The following is a 24,057-nucleotide window of genomic DNA, read 5'->3' on the forward strand; positions in this document are numbered from 1 at the left end:
TCCTTCCCAGCATAGTCAACTGGAGTAACTAATGGCTGTGACTGTTCTGGCTGTTTTGCATATCTGGTCTTCCTTAATTGTCCAACCACTGTGAGGGAGGCATAATTATTAGTCTTACTGTAATGATGGGTCATCTGAATCTCAGAGAGGTGAGGTGACTTGCTGGAGGCTATACTGTTAGGCTAGTAAATTGAGGAAGAGACATTGCAGGAGTAGGAAACAGCCTGAGTAAAAGTGGGGAAGAACCAGCTGTGATGCTGTGGGTAACTGGGCTTGGCTGGAGAGCCAGGTGTGGGTAAGTGAATGGCAGGGGATGAGTTTAGGAAGGTCTTTGGATGATTTGACCCAAAAGACAGAGTCCCTGAGGAATTTTTAAACTAGGAGTGACATCATTTAACTTACATGTTTTCAGAGCTTTCTGGAGGATAGGCTGGAGGAGGACTCAAGTAGAGACAGAGTGACCACAGAGGAGGAGGATCTTGTCTCAGGGACCATGGCAGGCAATGCAAGGGGTTTCACACAGAACGTGGTAAGGTCTGGGTCCTCAAGGAAGACAGCTCACTGGGGAAGGGGAGGCCTGCAGGGGAGGCAAAGTGATGCGGTACAGTGCCAAGCTTCAAACACACAGAGCATCAAGCCTGGAACACCTGGTCACTCAGGTATATAGTGCTGAGTCACATATGCATGGATCAGTGTATTCATTTTTTTTTTAATGTTTATTTATTTTTTGAGGGGGAGGGGCAGAGAGAGAGGGAGACAGAATCTGAAGCAGGCCCCAGGCCCTGAGCTGTCAGCACAGAGCTTGACTTGGAGCTCAAACTCATGAACTGCAAGATCAGGACCTGAGCCAAAATCAGACGCTTAACCGACTGAGTCATCCAGGCACCCCATGGATCAGTGTATTCAGATCACATCAACAGATTCTTCGAGTTCTGCCTTGGTCAATAGAATCACATGAGTTAGCTTCCTAAACTCCTGCTTTCTTATCACTGCTCTCTCTTCCCAAGGGGTGTGTATGTGTTGGAACAAGGAACCAACATCTTAGTCACTGAACCAGGAGAGAAACCTAATTTTTATTTGTGAGATTTTACCTGCCTCCTATCCCAACCAAATTCCATCAGCCCTCAAAAATCATTTCAGCAGTTTTTGTCATTAGGCATATCTGAATTGAAGTCCACACGCTGCCACATCACTGTATGAACTTGAGTAGATCACCTTATTTCTGTGTCCTTGGTTTCCTTATATGGTAAAATGGGGATTTTTATGGTGTCTTCCTAGGATTTTTGTAAATATGAGATAATACATATTTATACACTTATCTCAGAACATAGCATGGAGTAAGTACAACATGAACATTAACCATTGTTTCTCACCTTGTCATTTGTGGTCTTATTCTCAGGTATGATAATTTTGGTTCACATCTTGACGTAATCCTCAAGTCTTGAGAGCTATTTTGTTTTCTATACAGATCTCAGTGAATACAACAAAGCCCAAATACATAACCAAACGGACTTGAACTTTCCTCATTGGTCTGGAGCATCCGATTCCCAGTAATGGTCCAAGGATCCCTGGGGGGGCACAGCCCACATGCAACTAGCTCAGGAGCATTCTGGGACTCAGTGCCTCATGACTCGCCTCCTTGTGAGAATTCTGCAGCTGAATTTCCCAGCAGGGATCATTAATCACACCAGCCACTGATATCACAAACAACGGAGGTGAGGCTATTTGCCAGGCATCTATGACAGATATGGTTCTTGCTTTATTATCGTTGGTTCCAACCCACTAGGGGGAGAAGGAGATGCAAACTCCTGCTTTCCCATGGAGGAGGTTGTTGTTAGATGCAGACCATGGATTAGCTTCAAACTTCGCTTAACTCAGAAGCCCACCCTTGCTTCCTTCTACCCTGTCTGTCCACCAAATAGCTGCAGATGCTGACCTGCTGGGATATGTTTGACGGGGTTGAGGAGGAGGACAGGGAAAAGGAAAACAAGTATGTATCCCACATCTTCTCACATGTTTCTCATATGTTAATTCCAGGTTTTCCCAAACATTCACAACCATCATATGTGGTAGGTACTATCATTTCCATTCCCACTTTAATTTTAATTGAAGAAGCTAAAACTCAGAGAGGGCAAGTTAAGTGCCCCAAGACACATAGCTAATATGAGACTCAGTGGTACTATATTGTACCTCTTCTTATTGGTTCTCACACTTATTTGACTATTCCATTTTAACAGAAGGGGAAATGGAGGCTAGATGGTATTAGATAATTTACCCAAGGATCCACAGCAAAGAAGTGGTAGAGATGGGTTTTGAATTTAGGTCTGTGATCCTAACCCCTCGGCTACCTCCACTATATAAGCAGTATCTCTGTTACTCAAGAGTGTGATCTTGGAACCAGCAGCATCAGCAATCACCTGAAACTCATTAAAACGTTGCTTCTATGATCACTTACATTTACTGAATCAGAGCTGCATTTTAATGCAATCTCCAGGGGATTGTGGGTACGCTGACGTTTGAGAAGCCGTGGTCTGCATAGTTCACCCTGGCTGTGAAAGACACTCACAAAGGACAGAGGCACTGTAGCAGCTAGTCTCCAAAGATGGCCCCAACAACCCATGCCCTCCCCCCGTGCACATGCTACGTCTCACATCAAGGTGTGGAACTTGTGTCTCTTAAATCCATACTGTTCCATGACTGATTTTAGCCACTAGAATGCACTGAAATGATGTTCTGGGATTTCTGAGCAGTTTCCAATTTTTGCCTCTTAGAACCCAGCTGCCATGCTGCATGGAGAAGACAAATGGACAGGAATTGAGGCACTCTGGTTGACAGTCTCACTGAGCATCCAGCTGACCCCAGCCACCGACCAGGTGAGTAAACCATCTTGGATGGTCCATCCCAATTGAGTCCCCAGATAACTGTATCTCCAGCCAACACAATACAGAGCAGAAGAATCACCCAGCAGAACCCAGTCAACCCAGAAAATCAGGAGAGATAGTCAAATGGTTGTTGACTGAAGTCACTAAATCTTGGGTGGTTTGTTATGCATCAATACATAACTGAAGGAGACATTGGTACCTAGATGTAGGGTGCTGAGGTAACATAAATGTAAAACATGTGGCAATGGCCTTGGAACCAGGCCACGGCTAGAGGCCTGATGAAGCACCTCAAGGAGACTGTAAACAGAGGCTGGAAGGACAGTGAGAAAATTGCTAGTGGAGGCAGGAGAAAATGGAACTTGAATATTGAACTGCCAGAACAATTAGCAAAATGTCCCCTTCAGTAACATGGAGGTAGAAGCAGAGCCTAATGAACCTATCAATCTGGTGAAGGAGATTTCCAGGTAGAATGTTGAAAGTGGCAACTACTTTTACTAGCTCAGCACTAATTATTTTTATTAATCAAAATGTAATAAAATTAAAAATCCATTCCCTCAATTGCTCTAGTCACATTATGACTTATGAGTACTTAACAAGTCATATATGGCTACCCTGCTGGAGAATGCAGAATATTATAGAGCATTTCCACCACCACAGAAACTTCTATTTGACTTCCCTCCTCAAGTGTTAGTAGGCAGGAAGTAGACAACACACTCAAAGAGTGTTGAGTAACCAAGGGACTGTTATTCAAAATGTGGTATCTCCTGAGAGGTTGTATGAAAGAAAAACTTCTCAGACCCCATCCAGACCTATGGAATCAGAATCTCAGGTTGGGGGTGAGGGTTGAGGGGTGGGGGTTGAGCAGGAATCTGTAGTTTAACAAGCCTTTCAAGTGATTCTTACGCACATTAAACTTTAAGAAGTACTAAAGAGAATTTAATAAAGGGACTGCTGTAGAGTTGAGGGCTGGGTTAAGAGAAGCAGCAAAGGAAACCAGAGAAGCAGAGAAGAAACCAGACAGTATTAGTGGGACACTAGGACAGCTGGAGCCCTGGAAGGCAGCTGAGGGACACAGTGGGTCCAGAGCAGGCATAAGGCAAGAAGATTAGGGGAGTGGGGAAAATACTCTCACGTCTGTCTCTTCTGCCCTCTGATTTTTCACTGGAGTCCCTGTTGACCCCAACCAGCTCAAAGCTAGAGAACAAAGAAGGCTCTTCTATACAGAGCAGGGCAGAGGGGAGTGGAGAATGGATATGGAGGGACAAATGAGATTGAGCCAGCACACATGGTTTTGATGTGTTAGCTGTATTTTAAAAATACACATTTGACTGATTGTATGACTATTAACATTAAAAAGATGTTACTACCTTTCAAAATCATGTCAGTTGCGTCGTCTCCGGGAACCATGTTGTTAACAATGAGGTCTGTCCAGGTAATTTTAAGAAGGGTAATAACAGCTATTAGTGTTTCTTTCCAGTTTATTTTTCCCTCCCCTCCCTTCCCCATTTCCATTCCCTTCCTTTTTCCCACCCTATCCTTCTCTTCCCTCTCTCCTCTCTCTAGTCATCTTTATATTATGTAACAATATTATAGTAAATAAAGTGTTGTGCCATGTCTTTTTCATTTAAAGTTACGTTTTGAACATTTCCTTGTGCCATTAAGGATTCTCTGAAAACATGTTTTTCAGTGGCTGTGCAGATGGTTTAAAGATGATTGTTATTGTAAGCTGTCTCAAATCCTTTTGGGAAGTAGGTGGTGTATAATGCATAAATTATAAATGAAAAGCAAGTTGTTCTTAATTTTACTCTCAACCTCTAAAGTGCAGTAGCTCTTTGTGGATCTGTTTCTCTAAAGCCACAGAGACACAAAGGGTAGTGACAATGATCAAAAAGGAGCCACATGGTGGAAAAGTGTTGAACTAGGGGCCTGTGCTTAGGTGTCTCTGTCCAGTTTCTGCTCCTGTGACCTAAGATGTGGGTGCTTAGACCAACTGAAGTTCAAGGTCTCTTTTAGTTCCATCTCTGATTTCTCAGACAAATCTAATGCCCCCTTAGATAGAAAAAAGTCTTAGATTTCAGGGACCTCCTCCATGATGCCCTAGTCCCAGGAACTATCCTCCCTCACCTGCACAACACCAATCCCCTCCCTTCAGTGGTCTCCTCCTCCCATTCTTGCCCTCCATCTGTTCTCCACAAGGCAGCTAGAGTGATCTGTAAAAGACTATGGCAGGTAATGGCGCTCATCTTCTTATTCTTTGTCATGGTGAATGAGGCCCCACATGATCAGGTGCCCTACCACCTCTCTGATTCCATTTTCTATTTCTCCCTTGAGCACTCCACCCCAGCTAAATCCATTAACCATTCTCTCACTCAAGAGCCTTTATACCTGCTGTTCCCTTCGCTTGGAATGCTGTTCCGTCACATTTCCTCACAGCTCATATTTACCAGAGATGTCTTTTTTGACCACCCTCAATAACATAGCCTTAATTTCCATCATTCCCTATACCTTTCTGCAGTTTTATTTTCTTTCATGGCACTTATCCTGGACATGATATCTGTAGGGGCTTATTTACTTACTATTTGTCTATCTCCACTAGCATATAGGTTCCAGGAGAGCTTGGTCCATTTTAGTCATTGCTACTTTGAAGTGAAATTAGTAAGTTCTCGGTAAGTGCACTTAGTGGGAAGTGAATAAAAAAAGCTTCCTGAGGAAAGTCAGTGTTCAGGAGGAAAAGATGCCCAAACACCTCAGCTTCATGGTTGGCATAGATAGATTGATTCTCAGCCCCTGCTTAGGGCTTTTTCCATTCCCTCAGGCCACCTCCTAACAGCTCCTCCTGGCATCCCCTCCAGCTCTTTGCCCCCATTGTAACTCTCCTCTTGCTCACCCCTGTCCCACTAAGGGGTCTGTGGTCCCCTCTGCACCTCACAGAGTATTGCAACAACCACTTTTCTTGTTTTCATGGTATTTCATGGCTTATAATACCCTATACTGCATGCGATTTCCTTTACTGCTGCAGCAGTTCCTGGAGATAGGAGCTAGTGTCTTTATTGTAGTCACTTGTTCAGGCTGCACAGTTTATTGGGCACCTACTCTTGTGGGGACTTGGGGACAGTGATGAACAGGCAGAGATAGTTCCTGCTCTCATTGAGCTCAACATCTGGCAGAGGCGACAGACATGAAACACATAACGGGATAAATATTTCCTAATATCACAATTAACCTAAGTTCTGTGGAGGGGAAACGGTAACCACTTATTGAGTATCTCTGTATCTCTTGTAGTTAGTATCATTTTATCTTCACCTCAACCCTCTTATATGAGACTAATATGAGACCTGTTTTACAGATGGGGAGATCTAGTCTCAGAGGACACTTTTCTCAAGGTCAAATATATACATATATGTATGTATATATGTGTGTATATAATATTTATATATTTGTATAAATATATTTTAACTTTATGTGTATTTAGTGCATATGTCATATAATATATGTAAGATATATTGAATGCATATTATACAAATATTATACAAATATACAAATTGAATGCATAAAATACAAAAATTAAATAAATATATAAATATATATATAAATATAAATATATAAATAAATATAAATATATAGTATACATTGTATTACATATATTGCTTTGTATTATACAATATGTGTATATGTATTTATATATTATTTATGTATTTACATATTGATGAGGATGAGAAAGCTGTGCTCCAGGAAAAGGAGGCGATTTGCCCAAGGCCCTATAGTTCATACATAAACAAATTTGGGATTAGAGTCCAGGTTTCTGACTCCAAAGCTTTTTTCTGACTCCTTTTACTCTACTGCAGCTGCCTCCAGCTCAGACACCTGCCAAACCCCTGCCCTCAGGTCCAGAAGATTAGAAAATCCTTTCCAGGATAAGTGAGAGAAGGGCACTGCCTCTCACCTGGCACCAAAGTGCACATGCTGTCCCTGTGTTACAAGCATTAATTCATTAATTGAGAAGACTCGACCCCAGAGCACCTGGTGATCCTGCTGGCATTATTGCACCCATTACTCAGCACCCCATTCAGCATCTGCCTTCTCCCAGATCCAGGGAGGAGGAGGAAACTACGGCTGCCCAGTCTGTACAAGGCACGACTATTATCTATGTCTAGCTGGTTCCGTGTTCAACTCTGTTGTCTTCCACTCACAGTCTGAGCTGAGCACTGCAGGTGTCTAAGTCATGTCTACCTGATTGGAACTGCTGGCAGAGTCTATTATCATGAACTCCACAGAGCCTTCATCCAAAGGCTGTGCGGCACCGAAGGTGGAATGTGCTCTAATGAGAACATTGCTCAGAACCTGCCTGCCAGACTGAGGAATCAGAGGAAGCAGGGCTGGTGTCTTGAGAGTCGACTGTGAATTAGGAAGTAGAGAAGGAGCTCTGAGCCCAATAAGTCAAGGTGGTAGATAACATAATTTGATTTTCACAATGCTTCCAAGCACCTAGACATTGGATGGGAGATTATATGATTTTATTTTATATTATATACATATGTTATATTTTTCTTTTGTAGATGTTTTTTACTTTACCACATGCACACACAGATATTGATGAAGTTATATGAATGGAAAATAATGAATATGGATAGAGGGTAGGAGGATTTAGAATTTGAAGACCAGTCAGAACACTGGCTCTGGCACCTGCTTTCTATAGTCAAGCCCTTTAAATCTCCTGGGACTCTGTTTTCCCATCCATAAAGTGAGAATTATACAAGCTGTTCTCTAGGTATATCCAAAGTTTTCTGAGTAAATAGATGCTCTCCCTCATCTCTACTTTACTGCATGTGGTCTGAACAAAGTGTTTCTGCATACAATGAACAAGAGCCAAAGGACAATTGGAAGGGAGAGAGGTGGGCAGGGAGGAGGCAGAGGTCACAGAGAGCTGCTGGGATGGGGATTGTGGGCTGGTCTTCTACAATGGGTGCAGGCAGAGCTGGGATAGGGCTTGGAGGCTGGCTTTGACTTCTGCCTGGTCGCTGGCCGTATGGAGGCACAGGGAAAAAAGAAAATGAGAAGGGGAATAGGGAATGTCTGTGCTTCTCTCCACTGAGGCTAGAGTATAATCCAGCCTGCTCTGACAAGTAAGAGCCATTATGCATCTTGCAGAGGGAATAAGAGAACGTGGAAAGAAAGCAGTGCTAGGACCAGTCCGTTGAATTTACTGCATAAAACAGAAGAAGGCAAGTTTGCCTTTCAGTGTAGTGTCATGCAGCAATGCTTGGTCCAGTGAATATTAGATTAACAACTTCTCCACTCCTGGGATTGGGTGACATTCAAATGACGGGGTACAGAAGGAAAGAATTCTCTTTTTCCTTGAGAAAGAGTCCAGAAATAAGAGCAGAGACGGGGGAGAAAGAAACACAGTTTTATTTGAAACATTGTCCAGATTAGTTCTTCTCGATTATTGCATTAAAGGCTAACCCAATGGTCATTTGGAGTCCAGTTCTCCTCCTTGGGGGAGGAGCAGAGGCAGAACTAGGCAATTCTGCTTTAACTTTCAGGAGAATTCCCTCCTAACACATCCTGGGTGTTTTCCCGGAATCAGTTAAATGGGTGGTTCAACCCTTGCCCACCAGAATTCTCTGAAACGGATCATTCATTCAGTGAAGGCTCTCTGCACGGAGAGGCTGAAAACGCGCTGTCTGTTCCAATGTCCACCTCAGATTATACCCAGTGATGTTGTCACATAGGTTTTTTGTGATTGTACTCTGTCCCAAATGGAAACCATGTAACTCCTCCGAAGGAACTCCCTTTCTCCTTATAGAGTTCGAAGAAGTTAAGATCTGAAATTCTCCTCTTCCCAATTTTAACACTGCTTTGTCCTAGTCTGGGTAGTTTGATTCGACTGTGTGAATAACAGTAGTAATAATTACAGCAGTAGTACTAGTAGTATTACTACCACTACTACTATTAGTAATAATCATTGCTTCACGTGTCGATCACTTTATATGAGCCAAAGACTGTTCTAAGAACTTCAGATGTTAATTTGTTTAATTCTCACAACCATCCTATGAAGTTGGTGCTCTTATTACCTTGTTCCCATTCTATGGATGAGGAAATTGGGGCACATAAGGATGAAGTGATTTAGCCAAGAGCACAAATTGGTTGTCTCTTGAGTCCACATTCTTAACCACTAGGCTACATGTCTCTATTGCTGTGGGTCAATTAAAAGACTTAAGTGTTATCTGGGGAAGATGGCAACACAGAAAACAGGAAAAAAAGACAGTCTCCATAGTTTATGCTTTGCTAGGATGCTAAGTCACTTTATACCAGTTGTGTAGAATTTAAGAAACATGAATTTAGGGGCACCTGGGTGGCTCAGTTGGTTGAGCATCAGATTTTGGCTCAGGTCATGATCTCATGTTTCATGAGTTCAATTCCCACAATAAGCTCACTGCTGTCAGTGCAGAGCCTGCTTCAGATCTTCTGTCCCCTCTCTCCCTGCCCCTCCCCCACTTGTGCATGCTCTCCCCCCCCCCCCCCCCGTCTCTCTCTCTTAAAAGTAAATAAATCTAAAAAAGAAACACGAATTTAAACTCAGCTCGGGAAAATCTCCCATGTAGAGGTTGTGACCCTCTGCACCCCTCATTCTGGGGGAAAGTCCACCTATGTTGCTGCCTGTCTCCTCTTTCATTGTGTGGGGTATGTCTAAGTTATTTATGCTGGTCTTCTTGCCACATTTGTGTGTTTTCTGAGGGGATATCCAGTCTCCAGGTCTTGAGGCTTTCTTCTTCCCTTTATTGCCCTTCCTAGTTAAAGCCTCCAATGTCCATTTCCCTTTGGCTCTGTTGAGAACAAATTCTCCCCCACCCCCACTTTCTTCTCAGCCACATGTACCTTATATTAGACAACTCTCCAAACAATGCTTGATGCCTTACATTCTCCAAGGGCCCCATTGCCTGTGTTTGTCGCTATTTTTCCATCATCAACTATATCTTAGGGGGTTAGGAAATTTAGGGAAACTCAGTTGTTGAATGGGAAGTTTAGCAAACTGACTTTCAGGGAATTGGTTGTTTTTAAATTGGTGTTTGGTGTACTGGTTTGTCTATTGGTCTGGTTCTGTATCTCATAGCTCATCAACTCTTGGTCTTTCTCCCTTGGAAGGAAGGAAAGAAGGAAAGAAAAGAGCCAGGAAGGGGAAAAAAAGGAAGGAAGGAAGGAAGGAAGGAAGGAAGGAAGGAAGGAAGGAAGGAAGGAAGGAAGGAAGGAGAAAGGAAGGACCATCAGTCCTGAGGTAAAACTAACTAACTAACTAATTGACTAACTAACAACTGCCTAGCTCCAATGTAAAAGGAAAAAGATGTAGTTTGGACATAGTTCCTGACATATCAAAAATCTCAGACCTTGTGTTTGGGGAAATCTTCTCTCCCAGTTCATTCTTCCTTTCTCCTTTGCTTTACCACTGTCCATATCCAACTGCAAGACCAAAATCTGCTTTTCTTAAAGTACTAAGTCTCTGAGAAAAACTGGTGCTGGACATATGTTCTTAGAGTTTTTCCTTCACCACAACTCAAGAAACTCAAGGGTCTGTAAAGTGCTTCACAAAGAACTGGGCATTATGAGGGCTCCCGTGATGATGTTGGTGGTGATGGTGGTGTTCACCTCAAATTATAATAAATGTTTATAGAACTCCAGTCATGGATGAGGCTATATACTCAGCTCTGTGGAAGTAGAATTGTGTGATAATAACTACAGTTTATTTATTTATGTTTACTGAGTTTTATTTGACATGTAACATTGTGTATGTTTGAGGTGACCTGATACATTTATATTGCAGTACACTTGCCACTGTAATGTTAGCTATCACTTCTATCTTGTTACATAATTATTATTTCTTCTAGAGTTGGGAACAATTAAGAACTAGTCTCTTAGCAAGTATAATGTTCATAAGATAGTTGTCTATAATTACCGTATTGTACATTAGATTGCCAGGACTTGCTTATCCCTCAGTTACAAATATGTGGCTTAAACAACACCTCTCCCATTTCCCACAGCCCTTGGTAACCACCATTTTGCTCTGTTTTTATAATTTTGGTTTTTTTTCTTTTTTAGATTGCACATATAAGAGGTACCATACATTGTTTGTCTTTCTCTGTGTGACTTATTTCACTCAGCATAATGTCCTCAAATTCTGTCCATGTTGTTGCAAATTTCCTTCTTTCTCATGGCTGAACAGTATTCCATTGTATCTATCTACTACATCTTTATTCACTCATCCTTTGACAGACACTTAGTTTGTTTCCATTTCTTTTTTTTTTAATGTTTATTTTTGAGAGAGAGAGAGAGAGAGAGAGAGAGAGCGAGCACGCGCGAAAGAGGAGGGAGGGGCAGAGAGAGAGGGAGACACACGGTCCGAAGCAGGTTCCAGGCTCTGAGCTGTCAGCACAAAGCTTGACATGGGGGTTCGAATTCATGAACCACGAGATCATGACCTAAGCTGAAGCTAGACGCTCAACCAACTGAGCCACTCAGGCGCCCCAGTTTATTTCCATTTCTTGGCTATTGTGAACATTTGTGTAACAAACATGGGAGCACGTATATCTCTTTGGCCTTTCACTGAGTACTTAGTACAGGCAAGAGTGGTTCTACACACTTTATATGGATTAACTCACTTCATTTCACAAGCATCCCGTGAGGAGCCACTATGATCATCATTCCAGAGCATGAGGCAAAGAGAAGCCCAGTACCTGCCCATGGTCACAGAGCTAGGATGTAGTAGAACAGCTTTTCAAATCCTGTAGTGAGGCTGCAGAACTGCTTTCCTAACTACTGGGCTGTACTGCCCCTACCCAGCTTCTCTAGCACCTATGGTCTGGCCTGGCTAGGCTGAGTAGTGAGGGATGTGGGGAGACACAGCGAAGAGACTGTCTCAATTCTTTTCTCAAAATCACTGTGTCTGTGCAAGTTCTTGAGACATCACTAAACTGAATTGTGTCTCCCCAGATTCCACTTGCTCAGCCTCCATCAATAATTTTACAATCCAAACAGCTGAGCCATGAAAGGGTGGCTTGTTGTTGCTGCTGGACCATCTGTTTTTCTCCATTAGGCTTAATGTGTCTTCCTGGAAAACTCCCGGAGAAGGACTCTGTGCTGCTTGTCCCCCTGCCTACTCTCTGGGCAGTGCTGAAAATGAAGTCCTGGAAACCTGACCTGATGATCGCGGGTGGCACTGACAGTGTCATCCACATGTCAAGGCCATGCCTCGTTCTGCACCACTACCTGCATGTTTGCCAGGATGTTATCTCCTGTGCTTCCCTGTGCCTTCTCCATTCTTCATTGCTGAATACCAAACATTCAGTACCTCAGCCTCTTAAAATGACCCAGGTGAGAGATCCCACAGGCACTTTGGTTCCAGGATTCCTACAGACCACCCTCTGTTCATCCTCTCTGACCAGTCCTAATCCTTATTCTTCATCTGGACTTGACCTGATGCATTGTATATGTACCTCCAGTGGATGAGGAGACCTATTCATTCTCTTTTCTCCACCCTGCCAAGCCTCCCCAAGAGTCAGGAGAGAAACCTCTCCTCTCCTCTCCTCTCCTCTCCTCTCCTCTCCTCTCCTCTCCTCTCCTCTCCTCTCCTCTCCCCTCCCCTCCCCTCCCCTCCCCTCCCCTCCCCTCCCCTCCCCTCCCCTCCCCTCCCTTCCCCTCTCCTCTCCTCTCCTCTCCCTCCTCCCCTCCCATCCCCTCCCATCCCTTCCCCTTCTCTTTCTGTCTCTTAATTCAAGGAAGCTCCTTCCTTATTGATGTTCAGGCCAAATACCTTGTACTCTCCTCTCACACCTGTGTTCATTGTCAGCAAATCCTATTGGCTTTCCCTTCAAACACATCCAGAATCTGACCACTTCTCATCTTCCCTATCATCATTGCCTGGTCCAAGCCACCATTACGAATCCCTGGATTGTTACAGTGGCCTTTTAAAGGGTCTCCCTGCTTCCACCTCCACTTCCTAAAGGTAGAATGACCCTTAAAAAATGGCATTTCTCATTCCTCCTCTGCTGACTGCCCCCAGGCTCCTCACCTGTACAAATAAGATCTCAAGTGCCCACCTTGACCTACAAGGCTGATACCTTCTGACTGAAGCTCCCCTCACATCTCTCTCACTCCTTGGAGCTTGGTGCCTTCTTGGAGGGTCCTTGGATTTCCTAAGAACTTTCCTGCCTCAGGGCATGTATGCTATTGCCTCTTCCTGGCACATTCTTTTCCCACATGCCCTCAAGACTTCATTTAGGTCTCTGCTCAAATATCTCCTTATCCAAGAGTTGCCAGTCACATTCTAGCTACTTCTATGGTTTATTCCTACACAACCTTCTGGCATATTATACATTTAGGTGTTTGTCACTGTTTCCCTCCACAACCCCAAGAAAGCTCCATGAGAGCAGGAACTTTGAACTTTGTTTTCTGCTTTATCCCAGGGCCAAGAATAGTGCTTGGCACACAGTGGATCCTCAATAAAGATGTAATAAGCGCCTTGCTTTGAGAGGCAAGATAGCAGAGTGATTAGGAGGGGAGGCTCAGCAGCAAATCTTCTGGGGTTTTAATCAAAGTTCTGCTGGTTAATATCTGATGATTTTGGGTCAAGTTATTTATCCTTTTTGTGGCTCAGTTTCTTCATCTGTAGAAGGGGTATAATTGTACCTCAGAAAGTTGTTAGGAGGATTAAATAAGTTGCTACTTGTGGAACATTTAGACCAGTGTCTTGTGCTTAATAAATGTTTGCTTTTATTATTATTGAATTCCAGTGTCACCTGGACTTGAGTGAGCTGGGGAAAATTTTAATCATTTTGGACTGCAGTTTTCTTGCTCAAACAAACTCCAAGTCCTTGAAATGGCTAAAAACTTCTTGTGTGATCTGCCCCTCTCACCTTTATACCAGCTACACCAGACTTTCATTTTCTTGAATGCACCATGCATTTTCCTACTTCAGAAAGTCTGCACATGCAGGTCCCTCTGCCTCCAACAGCATTCCCCTACCTCTTTAGCTGGACCCTACTTATCAGTGGCATTTCTTCAAGGAGCATTTCCTGGCTCCTATTTTACATGGAGTCCCTCTGTTATGAGCCTTCTGCTATGGTCTGAATTGAATGTGTGTCTACCCACTCCCCCCACACACCCCACCTCCCAAATTCACATATTAGGATCTTGATGCCCAATGTGATGATGTTAAGAGGTGGGCCTTTTTTGAATGTTTATTTTTTGGGGGAGAGAGAAAGAGATTGAGAGAGAATCTGAAGCAGGCTCCAGGCTCTGAGCTGTCGGCACAGAGCCCGAAGTGGGGGTGGGGCTAGAATTCACAAGCCATTAGATTATGACCTGAGCCGAAATCAGATGCTTAACTGACTGAGGCGCCCAGGCGCCCCAAGAGGTGGGGCCTTTGGGAGGTGATTACGTCATGAGGGTAGCACCCTTATGCATGTGATTAGTGTTCTTATAAGAGAGACCCCAGAGAACTACCTAGCCCCTTCCACCATGTGAGGACACAGTGAGAACTCTTTGACTCGGAAGACCACTCTCATTCGACCATGATGGCACCCTGATCTTGAACATCCAATCTCCAGAACTCTGAGAAATAGATTTCTGTTGTTTATAAGCCACCAAGTCTGTGGCATTTTGTTATGACAGCTCAAATGAACTAAGATACCCTCCTAGCAGTTTGTACTTTTCACTCACGGCACTTAGGCAGTAACTCATTATTTACTGTGTGTTTAGTTCTTGAGGATGTCTGACATATATGTCTGCCTTCATAAGGGCAGCACCCTTCTCTGGGATACCCACTATCACATATCCCATAATCCTGGCACCATGCCTGCCGTAGAGTAGATATTGAATAAATACATAGTGAGTGGACGTTGAAAGGTAGGCTCAATTATTTAGAAACCTCTTCCTTTCCAAACCCCTCAGTTTGGGAACAGTTGGGAAGGAATTCAAACAACCTCACTTAGATGGGGACAGATTGTTGAAAATAGTGAAAACAAGTCACCGACATCACTGGTTTTCGGGGAGTTTTGCCTCTACCAGGGAATTTCAGGGGATGGGTGATTTTCCCTAAGCTGGTCACATTTGAAACCACTCAATCCCACTGGAAGCCCACTGTCACCTCTTCCTCCACCCTGGCCCTAACGAATAACCTCTCTAGACTCAGGCAGCAGTTAATTTAAGGTAGCAATTAAATGGAACCAAACTGCTCTTTAAATACCATAAACCATGTAACAGAATGGCTTTCCTCTGGCAAACAGAATAATCCCCAAAGCTGGAAGAATGTTCTGAGTACATATATGTGTTCCTGTGTGTATTTGTTCCCTTCTGTAAATAAATGGAAAGATTTTATTTTAATTTTTTTCTCTACGAAGACTTCTCAGCACACTCAATAGTAGAGAGAGAATCACCTAATAACCTCCCATGCAACCCAACACCCAGTCGCAACAACTCTACGCATGTTGCCAAAGCTTGTTCCATCTAAATCCCCAGATTCTTTTTTTTTTTTTAATTTTCCTGGCTGGAATTTGCCAGAGTCAATCCCAGATACCGTATCATTCTACTGCTAACATAAAAGACAGAGACCTTTCTTTCTCTATAGTGCTACATTGCCATTAGCACAACCCAGAAGACCAGAAATAATTCTCCAATAGCTTTCAATACTCAGTCCATACTCAGCCCTCTGCAGTAGAAAGTTATGAAGGCCTGGCATGGGTTTATGTAGGTACTCTCTGGAGAGAGGGCCAGCCTCTTCCAGCTTATCCTCAAGGATGGAGAGGATTTTGCAAGGATGTCTGGGGCCCCGTGTGGGAGGGAGAGACAAATGCCCACCTCACTTGTCAAAAGTATAGGATCAACAGTCAGTGATTCCAGCGGGGGATGCTCTTGTTAGAGCATCTTGAGATACCATTTGTGTCTATCTGCATAGGTCTTTTTGTCTGCCTGACTCTAATTCATGCATCTGTCACTGTTTTTGCTTATCCATCATACTAGTCTATCCAAGTGCCCACCTATTCTGGTAGTGCTTACACTCTCTTAAATCTATTTAGGTGATGGCTCTAAGCTTCCCATTGGTACATGTAATTAATCCCTTTGCCAATAATAACTCAAGACTCGTTAGTTTTTGCCTTCCTAGCCCACCCAGAATCTTAGTCTCATGAAATTCTTCCCATATTCAAACACACTCTACAATTTACTTACCTGATTTGCTGCCTCTTGTTCTCTCCAGAATGTGAAATCCATGAGGTCAGGAAGTTTGGTCTATTTTGTTCACTGTTGTATCCCAAACCTAGTTCAAGGCCTGGAGCATAGTAAGTGCTCAATAGTAACTTGCTAAAGTCATGTATCTAGAGAAGGGAAAAGCTGAGCTTTGGAGATACTTGTGTCCAAATCATAAGCCTCATGCTCTTAACAGATTTTCATACTGACTTCAGCAAATTAGTCATTTGAAGGCAAAAGATATATTCTGCTTGCATTTTATATCTCTCCTGGAAGTTTCTCTTATTGTCAAACCTAAAATCCTCTGAGTCTGTTTTTATTCTAGTCACAAACAAGACATGATTTGAAAGAAATTTGGATTATTGATACTCCCACTTTTTTCCTTTTGGTGTGTGCAGTTGTATGTCTTGGTTAGAAGCAGGAAAGCTGAGGGATGCCTGGGTGGCTTAGTCGGTTAAGTGTCTGACTCTTGATTTTGGCTCAGGTCATGTTCTTGTGGTCATGGGATTGAGCCCTGCATTGGGCTCTGTGCTGACAGGGTAATGCCTGCTTGAGATTCTCTCTCTCTCCCTGTCTGTCTGCCCCTCCCTTGCTCATGTGAGCATGTGTGTGCATGTGCTCTCTCTCTCTCAAAACAAACAAACGAACAAACAAACTTAAAAAAAGAAGCAGGAAAGTTGATTTGGATATGATATGGACATAGGAAAAGATGCAATGAAAGTATCTAGAACCTTATTTTTATAGGCAAAAGACTTTGGAGATATATATTTTGGGAGTGAGACAGTCCATTTGCCAAAATTCATGCTCATTTGCTCGTTTTAGCAGATGTTTCTTGAGCACCTACTATATTTCAGGTACTCTGTTGACCATTGGAAATGTGCTCTGTGGTTGCAAGATGACCTTCAGCAAAATATCGGGCCACCTTGAGCATGTGTGTATGTGAATTATAGTTAGTTAAAATATTTTTCATACTTAACTAATCATTTTAACCAATTATTTAATTATTTAATGAATTTTAATGTAATTAATTAATCAGTTCATTATTATTTCAATAATTTCTAAGTTATTTAGTCATTTGTGCTTGTTAAGTTTTTAAAAAATTTTAAGAGAAACAGTCATATTTACTTTATAGTAACTCTATGTTGAGGAAAATGTGAGATTATCTAATTTTGAAATTTTACTTTTTGAGCCCTATGTAATTGCCATTTTTTTTTTTTGGTAAAAATAAATGAAATGTTGGTAATTTAATATGGTTCAATTTAATAATGTTACATGACTGTAAACTAAAATACTGGACTGTTCTGTTTAACCCTGGGATCTTATATTGGAAATAATATCATAGTCTAGTATTGGGACTGTAGTGAAGTATATCCTTAATCTTGATTGTGGTAGGGTTGCCTTTCAGAGGTCATTGTGGGGAAGACATATAACTTCATAAAGAATGAGAAAGGTGATGTGAAAAATCACCTTAAAAAGACTGAATAGGTATCAGGAATGTAGAATGTTAATGTACTTGGATTGAGTGTATTAACAGAGCCAAATAAAGAACATGTCAATCAAAAAGAGATGGGTAGGAGAGTGCATAGCCATGGAGACAAGAAAGCTTGGGACTATTGCCATATTCAGCCTAGCATTGTCCAGCTAAAAGGAAATTTTAGCCAATAGAAATTTCCTTTTTCTTTGAGGTATAATTTATATATGCTAAAATCTTCAGTGTTCAATTAAGTGATTTTTGACTATTATACACAACCACCAAAAGCAAGATATAGTACATTTCCTTAACCCCAGAAAATTCCCTCAAGCCTCTTTTCAATCAATACCCTTCTCCCTTCCAAGCAACCACCTTCTGATATTTTTCTCTTTGGAATAATTTAGACTGCTCTGGAACTTCACATAAATGGAACCATCTGGTATATATCCTTTTGTGTGAGCCTTCTCTCACTACATAATGTCTTTGAGACTTACCCATGCTGTTGGGTTTATCAGTGGTTTCTTTATATTGCTGGCTAGCATTGCACTGCATGAAAATACTACAATTTGTTTATCTATTCAACTGCTTGTGATTGAACAATGGATTTTTTTATTGTAGTAAAATATATATGACATAAATGTTACCATTTTAATTATTTTCAAGTGTGCAGTTCAGTGGCATTAAGCACATTTACCTTGTTATGCAACTATCACCACTATCCACTTCCAGAAATTTTTATCACTTGAGACAGACACTCTGTACCCGTAAATAATAACTCCCCATTGTCCCCTCCTTCCAGCCTCTGAGAATCTCCACTTTCTGTCTCTATGAATTTGATTACTCTAGGTAATTCCATGTTGACTGGTTAAACATTACATTCCTGGCCTTTTGAAACTACAGTTAGATTAGGGATTAAGTGAGGTTTAGCACAAGTGACTCCATTTTGGGCCTGTTATGTCCTTTTTAACAATTTCCTCCTTTTGATCAGACTTTCAGCTTAAGTGAGAGATGTGACCAAAACTTAAGGTATTAGTACCAGTCTCCACTACTTCTGTGTAGTTCTCACAGCTTTTGTTGATCCTTTGTGTGGTCATAGGTCATGACATTTTTGCTTAATCTCTGTGATATTCACATATTATGACCTCAGGTTCATTATTTTTGAGTTGGTCATTGTTTTCATTCCATTTATGATATTCTAGTCTTAAGGAAATCATTTTCTTGGTGATTAGTGGCTATGAACATGCATTTAATGCTTTTGAGAGAATACCATGCACCAGGGAGACTACTATGATTATTATAAGTAGGATAATTCCCAGTGTTTGGAGTGTACTTTGGAGCCATGGTCCCCAAGACCCAAACTGATCAAAATCAAGTAAGCCAAAGACCTTGCTGAAGGAGTCACCTTGTTAATCCAAGTGGCTTTCCCAGTGATCTTATGTCACTGAGTTTTAGCTTCCCCAGAAGTGTTAATCCAGGTGTAGCAGGTGGTGTTGGCTACAGCACAAACACTTCCTTGCTCAACTAAAAGATAATCAAGTGCTATCCTATTATCAAGAACAACTTGGGGCACCTTGGTGGTTTAGTCAGTTAAGCATCTGGCTCTTGATTTCAGCTCAGGTCATGATCCCAGGGTCATGGGATTGTGCCCCACATTGGGCTCTGTGCTGAGTTGGAGCCTGCTTAATAGTCTGTCTCTCTGTCTCTTCTCTCTCCCCCCTCCTCCTCTGCCCCTCCCCTGCTCACACTTGCTCTCTCTCTCTCTCAAAAAAAAAGTGTACATCTTTGGCCAGGGAGTCTAAGGATCTTTGTTGGGCAGCCGTTGTCTTAACAACAGATTCTGCAATATCTTCAAGAATTAGGAAGAGGTTTCTGATCATAATCTCATGCGTTTACTCCTAACTAGAGAAGTATGTCCCTGTCAAAGGAAGTGAATCCTGAGTCATGAATGCGTAGTGGTAATTCCTTTCTGACTCAATGATATAAATCCAAGGGAGTCAACCAATGAGATGTCTTTGTTTATGGAAAGTTAAGGGCACAGGCAACCTAAGAGACATTGCCTGACTGTACACCAGCCATCTAGACATTCATGAACCCAAGGAGAATGATAACCACCACAGACAAAGACAACTCCATTGGGGCACAAACAATTCCCACTAAGGTGTTTCTGTTAGTGGATTCATTCATAGGGATTACTGTGTTTACCCTTTCAAACCAGGGGTTAGTTAGGTTTTCAGGGCATTCAGGAAGAAAATCTTCTATCTCAAAATGAAGGGTCATTCTAAATACCTGGAAAGGATGGGTGCTGATGGCAAGGAGTTTTAGTGAGTGGGGGCAGATCTGATCTAGATAATCATAGGAATGTGGGGGTGTGAGTGTACTAAGATTTATGTAGGTATTTTTGTCTAATTGGATATGTGCAGTTATAATTGAAGAAAGAGAAGAAACAAGGCACTGGATGTTCTGGTGATGAGGGTTGAACTCTGTAAAAGACTTTTAAGTGTGTGTGTGTGGGGGTGTCTCTTGTGATTCACAGTGACACTGGGAATAGGAGAGAAATTGGTCACAGGGAGACCTAGGGAGTCTCTAACATCATGGATAGATCAAAATCTTTTTTAAAGTAATAATAATTATTATTATTATTTTTATTATTATTATTCTTTTTAGAGAGAGAGTACACATGAGCAGGGGAGAGGGGCAGATGGAGAGAGAGAGAGAGAGAGAGAGAGAGAGAGAATCCCAAGCAGGCTCCATGTCAACACAGAGTCTGACATGGCACTCCATCCCATGACCCTGGAATCATGACCTGAGCCAAAATCAAGAGTCAGATGCTTGGGCACCTGGCTGGTCAGTTAAGTGTCTGACTGTAGCTGAGGTCATGATCTCGTGGTTCATGAGGTTGAGCCCCATGACAAGCCCTGTGCTGACAGAGCCTGGAGCCTGCTTCAGATTCTGTGTCTTCCTCTCTCTGCCCCTCCCTGCTCATGCTCTGTCTCTGTCTCTCTCTCTCAAAAATAAACATAATTTTTTTTTAAAAAAGAGTCGGATGCTCAACTGACTGAGCCACCCAGGCACCCCTAGATTGAAATCTTTGATGACAAACCTGGCAGCCTGAAAAATTACCCACCTTAGCAAGGGCTTGGGAATATGGAGGAGGGCATTATCTTTCCAGGCCAATGCAAGAGTAAAGGAAAGAAAGAGAAGAAAAAAGGTTTCATGCTCAGTTAGGGTATGAAGTCTTGATCCGGGCAGGAGCAGTTAGCTCCTTCTTTTCCTCCTCAGTTTTATTTGGAGGTCTTCAGTATCCATATTGGATAAGATGTCAAGTGTAGCTTTCTTTAGCTGTGAAATGTGTACCCAGAGTGCAATGCCTTCTTGTTTTACATCAGTGCCAGTGGTCAGAGTCACTTCGTGACATCCTTTCCAACAGGGTTCAAGGGCTATTTTCCTGTGATGCTGTTTCTAGAATATCCAGTCACCAGGCACCACACTATGACCAACAGAATCCTTTGAATTAGAATCTGGGAAGGCTTTTTTTTTAACCTGTTGATGATAGGCTTTAGCATGACACATTAAAGATTTAGAGTAGCTGGGAATACTAACGTGGAATGACAAGGGGTCGGCAGAAAGTTGTATACTGATGCACACCGGTTTACTGGTGACTGTTTCATGTGGAGTAAGTTTATGTTTTCCAGAGCGGGAACTGTGAATAGTCAGCAAGGCCAGAGGCAGCAGCTTAAGCCAAGGGGGTCCAGTAGTTTTCAGCAAGTTTAGAGATTTTAAGTTTGAGGGTCCTATTAGTTCTCTCAACCTTGCCTGATAACAGGGTGATGGGGGCAGTGATCATTGCCAGGCTTTCATTAAGACTTGTATGATTTGCCCAGTGAAGCCAGTGCCTCAATCACTGAAGATTATGGAAGGTATACCCCAATTGGGAAACATATTTTCTAACATTTTCCTTGCTACTGTAAAGGCATCAGCCTTGTGGCAGGGAAAGGCTTCAATCCATGCAGAAAACACACATACAATAACAAGAACATATTGATAACCCATATTAAGTGGCAGTTGAATGAAGTCCAGTGGCAGGTGTTCAAAGGGTCCTGAAAGAGGAGGCTTGCGGCCTCTGGAACAAACATAGTTTTTCCAGGATTTTGGACCTGACAAGACAGACATTGATGATAAACTGTTCTTGCAATTTTATAGAAGTCTCCCCACCAATGTTTATAATTTGAATCATCCTAAATGCACCATGAAGGAATGCAAAAACTGAAAAATGGGGTTTGCCAGGGAGCCTGGAAGAACCAAGTGACCGTCTTGATTTTCCCATAACCCTGTTTATTGAAAATACAACCACTGTGTGTCCATCTTAATTTCTCTGATTTGGGAGCAGACTGTTGCCTTGTTGGCAAGGACATCAGGATGGCAAAAGTCTGGCAACAAGAGGTCAATTTTTGCAGAGAGTGAATTTCATTCACATGTGCCACAATCTTTACAGATTCTGATGCCACTGACTCTGCATGAAAGTCAGCTAGGGAATTTCCCTGATATTCAGGGTAAAGTCTTTTTAGTGTGAGCCTCAGTTTTGATGACAGCAATTTTAGAAAGTAAAGATTGGCAGTAAGAAGTTTGTTTACTTGTTGTTCATTTTTTATTGGGGTCCCAGTGGACCCCAAAGGCATATGGGCTATCAGTATAAATGCTGGAGTGCCTGGGTGGCTCAGGTGGTTAAGCACCCAGTTGTTGATTTCAGCTCAGGTCATGATCTCAGGGCTGTGGGATGGAGCCCCATGTTGGGCTCTGTGCTGACAGTATGGAGCCTGCTTGGGATTCTCTCTCTCTCTCTCTCTCTCTCTCTCTCTCTCTCTCTCTCTCTGCCCCTCTCCCCTGCTTGCATGCTCTCTCTCACTCTCTCCATACAATAAAATAAAAAATATATAAAAACAATTTGTCCCTTTGATACCTGGCCTGCTCTGGTAGAGGGCACAGAGCTCTGCCTGTTGGGCTGATTCAGCTCTGGGAGGCTCCCCCTCTGGAGTAGTTTGTATTAGGTAGTAACAGCGTATCCAGTTTGGAAATTCCTTTTCTTAGTTTTACAGCACAACCCATCAACAGACAAAATTAGATCAGGGTTTTAGTCAAAGGGTATCTCATAAATCAGGACACAGTGTCACAAAATGGGACGTTACAACCTCTCAGTCATGGGGGTTGCTTTGTCAGGCCTTGGTAGTAACCAAGCAACATTAAGATTGTTGCAGCATTTAAAATGCAGGTTAGGTGGTGAAGAGAAGAGAATCTCATAGGAGGTTAGACTGTTTACAGAGAAATGGTGAGTCAGTTCAGAATGAAGAAGTCTTTAAACAAACTTGTGGAGTTTGTAAATAAATATCACTTCCTAAGTTTAAATCCTCTGAGACTTCTACTAACTTCACAGCTGCAGCTATTGCCTTATGGCATCTGGGGCCACAAACAACCAAGTTGTGTGCTCTATATAGGTAGTAGACTGATGTGTAATGCCATGTTCTTGTGTGAGCATTCTCAGGGCTTGGTTATCTCTTTCACATACAAATAAGGTGAAAGGTTTTGGCTAGGTAGCCCTAGGACAGGTAGTTCTTGTACTGCTGGCTTTAGTCTCATAAAAGCCTGCTCATGTCTATCTTCCCAAGGAAGGGGTTCATGGACTGAAATTCTAGCAAGTTCGTTGAGTGGGGAAGCTGATAGAGGAAAAATTAGGAACCCATAGTCTGCAGTAGCCAGCTAGGTCTAGAAATTCATATATCTGTCACTTAGCTGTGGGCCTAGGAAATTCTTGGATTAGTTTAATCCTTTTTGGAGATAGCTGGGTTCCTTCAGTGCTTGGATTATGCCTTAGGTAATGAACAGTATCTAGAGATAATTGTAATCTTTCCTTAGAGACTTTATGTCCCTTTTCAGCTCACTGGTACAGCAAATAAATGGAATATTTTATAGACTCCTCCTTGGTAACTGGCCATAGCAAGAGATGGTCTACTATTGTAAAAGGGTGGATTTCCTGGAGAACTGGAGGGTACTTAAATCTTGGTGGCACACTTGGGAAAATAAGAAGGGACCTTAGTGGACCCTTGAGGCATGACTGTCCAGGTATGTTGCTGATTGTTCCAAGTAAAAGCAAATAGATATTGACTGTTGAAATCTATAGGAGTGCTGGCAAAAGGCTGAACCGAGGTCTACAACAGCAAACCATTGAGTCTGGTTTAACTTGTGACCACAGGGTATTTGGGTTTGGGACAACTATCTTGCTAATGGCTCTCAAGTCTTGGACAAATTGCCATCCCCTCCCATTATGTTTCTAGACCAGCAAGATCTGCATGTTTTACCGTGCCTGGCACAGGGAATGATTAGCTCCTGCCTGATTAGGTCTTCTATTCCTGGTGTGAGGCCTTGTATGGCCTGAGGCTTTAATGGGTATTGAGGGTTAGTTATATTTGTCTGAAT

General features: G+C 42.4%; 1 long non-coding RNA gene across 2 annotated transcripts in view; it reads left to right on the top strand.

Annotated features, from left to right (window-relative positions):
- Positions 1-24,057, top strand: part of LOC128313684 (uncharacterized) — a 267,647-nt gene that overhangs the window by 189,226 nt on the left and 54,364 nt on the right. The window contains exons 1-2 of one of the 2 annotated variants that reach the window (XR_008294703.1): positions 1,424-1,715; positions 2,772-2,873. This is a non-coding gene — a long non-coding RNA (uncharacterized LOC128313684). Of the gene's footprint in view, positions 1-1,423; positions 1,716-2,771; positions 2,874-24,057 lie in introns of those variants that run through there. The other variant, XR_008294704.1, reaches the window with a different exon arrangement.

The sequence above is a fragment of the Acinonyx jubatus genome, chromosome E3, assembly GCF_027475565.1.
Source record: "Acinonyx jubatus isolate Ajub_Pintada_27869175 chromosome E3, VMU_Ajub_asm_v1.0, whole genome shotgun sequence".
Lineage (NCBI taxonomy): Eukaryota > Metazoa > Chordata > Mammalia > Carnivora > Felidae > Acinonyx > Acinonyx jubatus.